A 12,186-nucleotide genomic window follows, 5' to 3' on the forward strand; every position below is an offset into this window, starting at 1 on the left:
ACTAAATGAGACAATGCAAGCAAAATACATAGTCTTACAATGCTACGTATACTCAATAAATATTATTAGTAGTAAATGAATTTTCATGGTAATCCAAATGACTGATTAGGACTTGTAAATCTATAGAGTCAGCTATTATTAGTTTGGTGCAAAAGTAATTGTGGTTCTTGTCGTTCGTTTTAATGGCAATTACTGTTGCACCAACCTAATAGCAGCTAATGTTGCTATTAGCCAACCAAATACAGGTGTGATCATCTGTCCCATGCTGGAAATTAGCAGGAATATGGCTGCCATAACCACAGCTGAACATCTATCTTAGGTTTGACTCTGAATTTATTCAGAACCCATACTTCCATAGGATATCCCAACACAATTAAAAGTAAAGCTCAAGATTAGGTACTCAGTCATCATCATTTCTGTAGTCCTCCTTTGTTCTCACTCTGGGGAGAACTCAGAGGTCCTTTAAATGAAGCACCTGGGTGCCCAAATGAGGGGCTTTGTTCCTGGATCTGACTTGGAGGATTGGCTCAGCCAGGGGCACTCCTGGATGGAATGTGTGAGCTTGCATGATTGTACTTCCCTGGAGTGACAGAATTTGTATCTCTCTCTCTCTCTTTCTGAATATAAGAAATCTAGGTGGTATCTCCACATTTTTAAGCAAATGGAAGTTGTGAAGCTGCCAAGTAACCCTCAAAGCTCTCTCTCCTTGAAAGGATGTGCTGCACCAAAGGGAAAGAAGGAATTAGTCAGAAACCACAAAGCAATTAATGGCCAAATCAACCCTAATGAAATATTGCCGAGTAAGCAATCCACTCCATTGTAGGTCAGTTGGGATGTCCACAGAAGAATGCACACTGCAGTTTACTTGGTTGGCCAAAATGAATCAAAACCCAGCACCCCCATTTGCTGTGTGTCTGAGTGTGTGTGTGTCTGTGTGTGTGTGAGAGAGAGAGAGAGAGAGAAGGAGAGAGAGAGAGAAAATGAGTTTTTCATTTGCGTATGTGAAATTGATTTTTCTCTAGTGGGGAAAACACTGTGTAAAATCTTAGAATAACTAACAAAGGAGACTGTGTCATTGTACTAAGAAACAAAAGTCTAGAAAAATATTTGCTATCTGTAATGACTGGTTTAAACATCTGCCTGAATAAAGACAAAGAGTCAGACAAAAATACTCCCGTTAGCTGGGAGATTCCGACTCCCTACTGCCCCATGCAAGGAATCTGCTTGCAGGACCCCTTGGAATTGTCAGAGTCTCCTCCAGCGTAGTCTTATCCCTCCCTCTAGGCAGAAGGGACTGCCTGAGCAAGGGAAGATGCAAGAAAGCACATGCCACAGGAATGTGAGTCTTACTGCAGGCAAATAGCATGGGAACCCCCAAACAGCAGGCTCTGAGGCTTGTCTTCTGCTTCCTAAGGGGCAGGCTCCCCATCTCCAGACCCCACTCCTGCCATCCTTCACTGCCAGGGTTACCCTCAGGATAGCGTCCCCTCTGATTTGTATTTGCCTGGTTCTACCATGCACAATGCACTTCCTTGATTTTGACAACAGAGGCTTTGACTCATTCTAGCCTTGTGTGTGTGCACATGCACGCATAAGCTGAGGAGACATAGATACATTTCATTGGCATACCTTTTATGATGTTGACACCAAGCCATATTGTCTCCGGTTGTCAGCTCCAACATCTCTGTTATGAAAAGCACACGTGGTAAGGCTCCCCTCTATTTCATACATTACTTATTCTTCAATGGGCCAGAAGGGGGAATCTTGACTTCTTAACTTTCTCAACCACAAACCCTGAAGTCTGAATATATTTACTAGGCGCTGTGACGAGAGCATTCAAGGAGGTTTTTTCCAGAGATGGAGATCAAGTGGCTTCCATTAATATCTATCATCTCCTCACAGCATCTCAAAGCTGCTGAAGAGAGACCTGTTGTAAGATCTGCACTCAGAGTCCTCCCTGAGACTGCCTGTTGTGGGAAGGACTTCGCCAGGACCATGACCCAGGTTTGTGACTTTTTCAATCAGGAAGCAGCTATTGATGATTCTAGTGAGTGACTTAACATTGCTGCTTTCAATGGGACCCTTGGCTTGCTAGTTGTATCACTGTGTGGAGGAGAACTGAATGCTATCCAAGCAGGGGTCCCTCCACCTAGGTGGAGGTCATATTAGCTCAAAGAAACTACAAAGATAGAACATTCAGGAGCTTGCTAGTAACCTCCTATGGTTCAACTCCCAAGTTTGGGGTAAACACTGGCTACGATGGACTCATTTTCTGGTTATCATGATCCAGTGAAAAATTCATTCCTTCCTTTAACAATTGAAGATTGGAGTAAGTTGGATCAAAAAAGCCAGCGCAAAGAGGTGTAGACTGCTTCCAGGAATGTGTCAACCATTTCCTTTATCTAACGGACATTTCTTTCCTGTGCTCACCAAGAAAAGAGGATCTCACTTTACCCCCATCCACACCCTAACTGGTGTGGGTCTCACTGTTCACACCAGAGCACCAGGCCTGAGGACTAGCCTTATTGCTCACAGTTACAAAACAATTATATTCTCCAGATGATTCTTGGGGGAAAATGCCAAAAGAAAAGAAATGGGGGAAGGAGAATTTCTTAGGCAAGAATCCCAAATTTTAAAACTCCACATAAGATGTCTCCAACTTTCATATCTCCAAAAAGAAAATTTCAAAGAATTTAGATTATTTTGTCTGGATAACAGAAGGCCTGGGGGTAGAAAGATTAGAACTGAAACATGATCTTCAACACTACAAAATACCTTTGTTCCCAAATAATGGTCTTCTTTGGCAATGAAGGCTGAACATTCAAGAGGCTGGGGGCTGGAACATTAGAAGGCATACAGTATTTTGGTAGGAAGTCGTAGATTTGGTTTCTCTGTTAAGTTCATGAAAGAAAATGAATGAATCTCTACAGTGGAAATGACTGGGTTGGGACCAAGTGAGCTGCACGGCTCCTATCTGCCCTGTGATATTTTCCATATGTGCCTCGATGGACAGACAGGTAATCAGGCCATTACAACAGTGGTGGGGAGTAATGGTAGCTCCTGCCCATGACTGTGAGAGGCCCTCAGCCAGCCTGAGGGTATGGGAGATTTGGAGGTGAATGGCTCCCTTGGAGTACTCAGTAAGATGTAGCAGAGAGCATGGGGAAGAGCAGGGGAAGTCACAGATGTGCAATCAAGGGGACAAGAGAGCATCTCCCTTCCTCAGCAATATTCTTGCAGCTCCACGTGGCAGGGCCTGGGGAAATGAAGGCAGGTGGAGAGACAGGAGGCTGGACAGTGAGCTGGTGCCGGCGGCGCAGGACTGGAGCCCACGCTGAAGCCACTAGCTCTACTCTAGGGACTGTGGGAAACCCCCAAGAGCAAACTCAAATAAACCTGGGCCTGCGCATGACCTCCCACACCCAGCAGGGAATTCTGGTCACTCTCCCCACCTGGTTAGAACCTAGGAGCTGGGTGGGTGGCTGGGGGAGGATGCAAGGTCTGATTTTTGCCGTACAGCACCCAGAAAACTCTCTTACAATCCTCTGAAGACTTTTTCTCCCCAAATTCAACTCATTCTGAAGGGCTGGGTATCTGCTATGTCATAATTTTGTCCCTGTCACAGAAGAGTTGTAAGTAGAGAATGAGATTTACATTCTAAAGACCATTCTGATGTCAGTACCGAAAGGGGCCAAAGGGAACTGTCGGAAACAAACGAGGAATTAGAAGGACATAGAACATCGTTCCCTGTGGGTGAGAGATTCCGGATCACGGCAGCAGAAAGAATTATTTTTTTCTGATATGAAAAATGAAGACACTGAAGCTCAGAGAAGGCAATGACTAGCCAGGCTTTCACTCCTTGTGTTGGCCCAGTATGTGGGAGTGAGGGTGTGGAGCAAGGGAGACAGAAGCTCATTGGCTAGAGTGACCCCACGGCATCCTTTGCATTGGACAGAAATATAATTCCTGTTCCAAAAAAAAAAAACTGTTTTTTTTTTTCTTTAGATTCTGCGGTCTGCGTTAAACCCCAGAACAATTTACTTTGTTCTTCCCACAAGCCTTGTTCAGCAAGAGGAGGGAGGCGGAAGGCACTGACCACTAGAGGGGGCGCTGCCTCCACCTGTCACAGACCGCGGGGTTGGGGGCGGGGAGGAGGACAGCCGCTAGGTGACAGGAAGGGTCGCACTGGGCTGCACTGAAGTGTTGCTCTATCAAAGGCTTTCTGAACACAAGATATAACAAACCTTAAACTCTGTGTTTATGCCCAGGGATGGGAAGGGAACGTGGGAAAGAAAGACAATATGGAAACTCAGATACCTCTGGAAGAACTGCAAGTAAAGGCAGGGTGCTCCTCAGAGGTTTCCCAGAATCCTCAGTGCATGTTTTGGACAGGAAACGCTGAAGGAAGAGCATGCAGTTAATCTTTTGATGAAGTGTTTTAGAACAAGTGCATTCAGATCAGATCTGATGCAGAGCCAGCTCTGCAGGACAGCTCCCTGTGTCCTGACAGGGGATGCTGGTTATCCTTTATCCACCGGGTTAGAGCGTAGTAGCTAAGCAGAGCGTTCTGAAGGTTGTACCTTTTCCCACTCGGCATAGCTGAGTGTGAGCAGGGACAGACTATGTTCAGAGATGTCGCTAGAGGCTTGCTGGTAGGAGGAGGAATGGCAGCAGGGGTGAGTTTTGGCTGGTGCTCCCTGCTCCATTGTGGGGTATTGTGGGCTCTGTGGGGTCACAAGGACTCACTCCTGGCTAGACTCACTCCTGGGAGGTGGCTGAGCTGATGCTGTGGTGTTCAGGATGGCAGCTGCTACCTTGCCTGGTCTCTTACCCAGGTTATTAGCAGACTGCTAGCCTCTGTTTACCAGGAAGCAAAAGTGTCCCTCTTATTCCTGAGACTACTTCTAAGTTACATCTCAATGATAAAATAACAAGAAACAAAATAAATGGGTCTCACTCCCACTGCAAACTACCCTCACCACAAACTATCCCCACTTTTAATTAGAGAGAGGAAATATGGTGGGGGCATAGGAACTGGAGTCCCGGTTATGCCTCCGCTCGGTGCCCACATGGCAATGCACCCATCTCTGGAATTCGGAGGCTCCCTGCACACAGCCAGGGTGTCTGAGGGAGTTCAGGGTCCTCTTGCTGCAACACAGAGCCCATGGGATTGCTTTTGTGCGTCACAGGGAAAACAGCCCTTCCTGTTGACAGACCCAGCCGTCATGCCCATGATGAATTGCATCTCTACGAGTGGACTGCTATTGTGGTTTTCACTTCTCTCGGAAGGTTCATCCCCAGGTCTCGTGGCACTTTAGAAAATGAACTGCTATAATCCCACTCTGAGCACACAGCCCTCCACAACCAGGCCTCTTCACTCTAATATGGCTGCTGGTTTTGTCACTCAGGAGGCCAGCAGCGGGTAGCCCTGATGGCTCCTCCCCATCAAGGGAGGTGCAGAAGCAAGCGAGGCGTTCCTGCTAGCTGCCTCTTAAAGAAGGACTGCAGATGCTGATATTCCAGGGAGCCAGGAGAAACTGCAAGCCCGAGGGAGTGTGGAGGGAGGCGGAGCCTGCTGCAGTCACAGAGGGACACAGCAGGACCTAGATCTGCTCCTGGAGCAGTACTTCCTCACTGGGCACCTGAACTCAATGCTATTTATTTTAGTTTTGGTGATCCAGTATCTCCAACTTTCTAGAACAGTTTGTCTCTGCCTCTCTCAAACTCACCAGATCATCCCCTGCTCTGAAAATAGAAAAAAGATGGTCCCTATGGCTGTAGGAGATTCATAATTTATCACTTCATGCTAATTCAATTTTATAATCATACATATGGTTTTCAGGTTATCTATGGCTGTGTGAAAAACTACTTTAAAACTTAATGGATTTAAAACTATAGCCAGTCTCTATGAGTCCTTTGTGGGTGAAGAGATTGAGCAGGATTTGGCTGGTCAATTATTCTGCTCCATGTGGCATTGGCTGGGGTCATTCAGTGGCATTCAGCTGGCAGCTGGACTGGCCTGGAGCATCTGACGACTTCACTCATTCACCTGGTGCCTTGGTGGGACAGCTGGACTGCTGGGCTCACCTGGTCCTTTTGCCTCTCTTTGAGCCCCAAAATGTCTCTCTAGCAATGTAGTTAGATCTTTCACAAGGCAGCTCAGGGCCTAGAGACCACGGCAGGACCTGCCAGTCCCCAAAGTAGCATAGCATCATTCCACCACACTCTGTTGGTCAAAGTAGCCACAGGCCACCTCAACTCAGAGGAGAGGAAATAGAGGCCATTGCTCAATAGCGGGAGAGTCACATAATTTGAAGCCATCTTTAATCTGCCACCAAAGTCCACTTATGGATGGAAATGATTTATCTCTATAGACAACGGGTGTTCTTTTTCTTCCAGGCACACTCCTAACACTCTTAACAGAAACCTTCTTTCTTCATTCCTGATGCATGGGGGCCAATTCATCAGGAAGTTTTCCAAACTGTTTGAGGAGGTGTGGGTTATGCAGTGATCAGGGTATACACAAAACAAAACAATACTGCCTTTAATACACATCAGAATTAACAGTAATTCTTCTATGTTTTTCCCCTACCTGGGTCATCCAGATGACCTTATCTCAGGTTACAAATTGCATTTGGTAATAATAAGTGTTTGCTTTTTATATCTAGTATGTAGAATTAATTCCCCTTTGGAGAGTTCCATATGGCCTGGCCACTGACCCAAGAGGATCAGTCTTTTTCAAAGACAGGATTCTCTGGTTTTCCTTTTAACTCTCTCCGTGAATGTTGACTGAGCATACATTACATGATGGTTATGGTGTGTGATTTTCTTTACACACACTTATTCTGTTATCTTTCAGGGCTTTGAGTGACCCTTGGTTCACTGCAGGTGAACCCAGGATATCAGTGCAGGTAGAGAACACACCAGGGCAGAACCCTGGGCCCTAGACTGTAGGAGGTGTTTGACAAAAATGTGAATCTCAGCAGCTGAACTACCCTGGCAGATGGCAAGAGGAGATTCTGTCTCATAATTCAGGCACCAGAAAGTACTACTCTTTAGACCAGATGCACCTAGAGAAAGTTTCTGACAGGTGTACCTTGCTTGCTGTGGAAATGCAGAAGGCTCTTCTCTCGCAGGTTTGGGAATGTCTCCTTGAGGGCATTTGGGCTGGTTTCAAGCTGTCGCGTGACATGGCCCATGGGTATCCTTGGCAGTTCCATTCTAAGTACTTCCAAAGTTCTCTGACAAGGCTAAAAACTCCTCATTCAACCAAAGATTCTTGCACATTATTTAAATAGGATGCAAATGCATGGTCTGCTCTGAGCCCTGGCAGCTTTCAATTTTTATATTTTCAGAACGGTGAGGCCTGCCATCAGTTCACTTGAAGTTCAGTCCAAGATGTGCCTGTCCCTGACATTTGTTCATTCTTTATGAAGGTAACATTTTGAAGAATTTAAAAAGAAGTCATCTTTGTACTCCATTCCCCACCACCCTCCAAAACAAATTTTAAAAAATATCAGACATTTGTTGCATGCATAATAGCTGGAACGTGACTAACTTCTTTCCCACCGCCTGAATTTCCAAGTTGGATTCTATAATCCCTCTCTTTGGCAATTCCTGGTCTATTTCTTTTCTGATATTTCAGTGATAGGAACTGCCTCTTTGACCCAAGGGATTAGGCTCATAAGAGCATGAGCAGATTCTGTCAGATGGTTGAGTCTGGCTGCTGTTGGGATGAATGGCAGGGGATCAAGCCCGCCAGTGACAATGCAGAGAGTGAGTGCAGAGGGAGGGACGATTCTTCCCTTTGTGCTCCTTCCCTCCTGTCACAGTGTGAGTCTTGAGCCCATTCACTCACAAGCTGAGCACACAGCTTAGAGCTGACAGAAGCCCCACCTTCTTTGCACCTGGGATCTGTGGGGAAGGGAGGCCTGCCTGAAAGACAAAACCACAGGCCGAGGAGCAGAGAAAGGATGGACTCAGGGAAGTACTGTGTGGGTGGCATTTCCTCTCCGCAGGCTGCAGGTGCCTCTCAGGCTCTTCCAATTCAGCGTGTGTGTGTGTGTGTGTGTGTGTGTGTGTGTATGTATGTGCATGTGTATACAGAAAACCATATACATATATCTATATGACTGTATATATACATAAATATATATATATGCTCTCTCTATACATACTGTGTGTGTTTATGTAGATATATACACATACATACACTTTCCATATTATGGCTAGTCCAGAGAGAAAGAAGAGAAAGGGATAAGGAAAATAAAGAAGTGAGAAAGGAAAGAAAAAGAAGGAAAAAGTATATAGAAGTTGTGGTGTGGCATACTGGTAACTGTTCCTCCAAAGCTCCAACATCTCTTTGCCCTTTCTTCCTGGACACGCATCCATCCCACTGGAAACTACATTTCCGAGCCTTTCTGGTGGTGAGGCAGGGCCTTGTGACTCAACTCTCACCAATGGAGGTGAGTGGAATTGACATGTGCAGTTCCAGCTTTGCCTGCCCAAATCAAAACCAGTGCCTTTGGAGTCTCTCCTCGGGCTCCTTGTTTTCTGGAATGCTGACTGTGTTAGCTCAGCTTGGGCCACCAAGAAGTATGAAAGGAAAGAAACCTGGGTCCCTGAGTGAGCTTGTGGAGCAAAAGAGCTGCTCTGCTAGCCAAGACTGGCACTAGACTGCTCCATGAGAAAGAAACCATCATATTTAAGTTAATTGTATTTTAGTATCTCTTTATTGTAGCACAGAGGGCTATGATCTGTAAAGAAGAGAAGAGGAAGAGGAAAAACTGAGCACTTACGAAAAGGAATTTTAATGTAGTGACACATAGTTTAGTGTCTGTGGATGACACTAAAAAACAGAGAGAATAAGAGAAAATGAGCTGGTAACATGGAGGACAATTGATGAGACGGCAGCTGCTGGAGGGTGCTGGGGAAATATTGAGACTGCTGCCCACTTCTGCCAGGCCTTACCTGACGACCATGCCGTCTCCTACAATGCTTTTAGGTTATTAGATCTTCCGTGTTTACCTGAATGTCTCAAAAGGATGAAGATGACCAAGTTAGAGGCATAGGTGTTGGTAAAGTAACAGTGTGATAATCGATTGTAATAATTCTCCAGTGGAACAGGTGGCTTACAACGCAACGAACGCCCATCTCTGAGTGTGCTCAAGAGAGGTTGCACGACCACTTCTTGTGGATGATCCCTATGTTGACTGGGCAGGCAGAGGTTGCAGTGAGCCGAAATCATGCCACTGCACTCCAGCCTGGCAACAGAGTGAGACTCCATCTTAAAAAATAAAAAGAATAATTTCTAAAGTCGTATCAACTTGAATAATCTCCAGAACATTTGAGTCAGAAAAGTTGAGTAACTTCTTTTTTTTTTTTTTTTTTTTTTTTTTGAGACGGAGTCTTGCTCTGTCACCCAGGCTGGAGTGCAGTGGCGCGATCTCAGCTCACTGCAAGCTGCGCCTCCCGGGTTCACGCCATTCTCCTGCCTCAGCCTCTTGAGTAGCTGGGACTACAGGCGCCCACCACCACACCCGGCTAATTTTTTGTATTTTTAGTGGAGACGGGGTTTCACCATGTTAGCCAGGATGGTCTCGATCTCCTGACCTCGTGGTCTGCCCGTCTCGGCCTCCCAAAGTGCTGGGATTACAGGCGTGAGCCAGAAAGTTGAGTAACTTCTTAAAGGCTATGTGAATTATTTTCATTTCACATCACTATTCACTTGAGCAGTGAGCTTTACACACTTATCAGCTCTTACGCTTGCTCTTTAAACATCCCCAATAACTGGCTGCAACTTCCTTTTTTCCCCATGTAAATCATAAGCTCATCATGAGCTGTCTTTTCCCTATATACTGTATCAAAATACTAGTTTCATGGTTTTGCATTCAGTGGCAACCTCAGATATGCTACCTGACAGGGTAAGGCCAGCTGTCTAAGCCTATGCAGTATGCTTTTAGACTTGCTGGGAGGTCCCCACTCATGAAAATATATTTCTCACCAACAAAATCACAGATACCCGAAATTCAGCCACCAGCATTAGTTCCTTTGTATTACCCAAGGTCCTTTCTGAGCAGCTCTTTCTGAAAACATAATTGCCCATTGACAGGGCATACATTCAGTGCATATATAGGAAAGTGGGAATGTTTAAAGAGGAGGTTGACAGTGGAGAAAAAAATCTCTATCTGTGGCTCTTCATCCCACAGCCATCTTTGTGTCTGCTGCTGATATATGAGAAACACAAGGCAGCCCCTCTGTGGTCTTTATTTTCTTTACCCCATGACTTCCAAGCACATTCATCTCCCAGACCAGTACATGATGAAGAGCTGATGGGAATGTGTGGCCAAGAGAGCCAGCTGGCTGCTTGGCTTGGCCAGACCTCCCTTTCCTTACCTAGAGATGCTCTGGGCCCTGGATCCCCACACATAATCTTTTACCTCTCGGTGTTCGACCAGTTGGCCAGGCCGGTGCTCCTCGTTCCTTTTATGCACAGGTCATCTGAGGAGAAAGGGGACTCAGGACAGGTAGTTTTTTCAGGGGGAGGAAAGGGGGGGTTAGACTGGATATGAAACAAGAGACTGTCTGGAAGGTCAGGCATTGATGGACGACCTGAATCACTTGCGATAGCAGAAGGTCACCTGGCAATTGACAGAGGGTGAGGGTGGGAGGCTGCAGGGAAAATACAAGAGGAGAAAGATGGTAAGCAATTCATTGGGATGTGCCTCAATATGGATACTAGGATTCAAACTTAGAAATGTCTATTTATACATTTTTAGGGCACTTTTGACTTTCTGTCATGATATTCTTGAGTCCTCAAAGCTGGAAGTTTCCTGACATGAGAGGAGGATTTGGTTTTATTCTCAGCCTCTCAAGATAATACAAAACTTTGATTTTATATTAGGCTGTCACCTGCCTCGCGCAGAGAAATAGGCAAGAAATACATTCCTGTTTAAAAAAAAAAAAGATTATAGCTTGCTCAGAGAAGAAGGGAAGAGATGAGAAGATGAGGAATCACAGCAGAATCCTGCATCTAAAGTGGGCGGGGGGAGGGGGGGCGAAGAGTCTGACAAAAAAAAAAGAAAGAAAAAGAAAAAATAAAGAGCCTGATACTTCTCAGGATCTAGGCTGACAATTCACAGTCATAATGCACCTTAAGGGCTAATGTGAAAATCTGGGTGTTGTACTGAAGAGGCTGAATTGAATGCATGGGACTCTCATGGGCTTGGTTCTGAAACTTGGCTCACTGGGGTCGGCTTATTACTGAGAAGGTGTTGAGAAGCCTGGCAGAACATCTGCCTGATAATTTTTAAGTCCATGCTTAAACTTTTGATCACCCAGTTGACTATGAACTCCTTGAGGGAGAAAATGGAGGACATGTCTGTTTATTTTGTCCTCAGTGCTTAGCTCAACATCTTGAACATGGTAGAAGCTCAAGGCAGGGCGAGTGCTACTTACCAAACATTTGCTCTTAGCTGCCCACGTTTCCCAGCCTCCATGTTGTTAGGTGGCGCCATGTGACTAATCCGATCAACCAGCTGGGGAGCAGAAGGGATGAGTGTCACTTCTAGGTTGAAGCCTAGCAGAGCTGATGAGAGACCCTCCACCACCAGCATTCACTTGCACACCAGAAGGTTGTGTGCTCCAGGCCTGTGAAGTTGTGAGATGGGGTATGGAGTGTTGCCCTCCCACTAACTCATGCTGGAAATGTAGCCTAAGTGACAAAGAAGCATTTGTTGTTCTGAATGTTTGCCACTTTGGAGTTACTTGTTACTGCAGGATGATTTAAATGATCCTGACTGCTAGAGTATTCAATAGATTTTGTTCAAAAATGAATGAATGAATGAATGGGCTAAGTTGATAAATGTAGAGCAACTGATAGGATTTTCTATTTGGAAACCCCACAGCTTTTTACCCTTTTTTCTCATCAAGGTCTTAGTTCTTTGGGAATTAACACCATTCTGTCTTCCCTAACAATACCATGAGGTCTTTTGGGGAAGGAAGTAAATGTTGGACATAATAAATTACACCAGACCCTATTGAACATCAATCATGTTTTAGACACTGCATTAGAACTGGAAACACAAAAGTGGATAAAACATGCCCTTGGAGGATTCCCAATCTAGAAGGGGAGGTGGATCAATAGCCAATTCATTACAATAAGTACTATGCCAGCTGTCCAGACCA

This window comes from Pongo abelii, chromosome 10 (assembly GCF_028885655.2).
Source record: "Pongo abelii isolate AG06213 chromosome 10, NHGRI_mPonAbe1-v2.0_pri, whole genome shotgun sequence".
NCBI lineage: Eukaryota > Metazoa > Chordata > Mammalia > Primates > Hominidae > Pongo > Pongo abelii.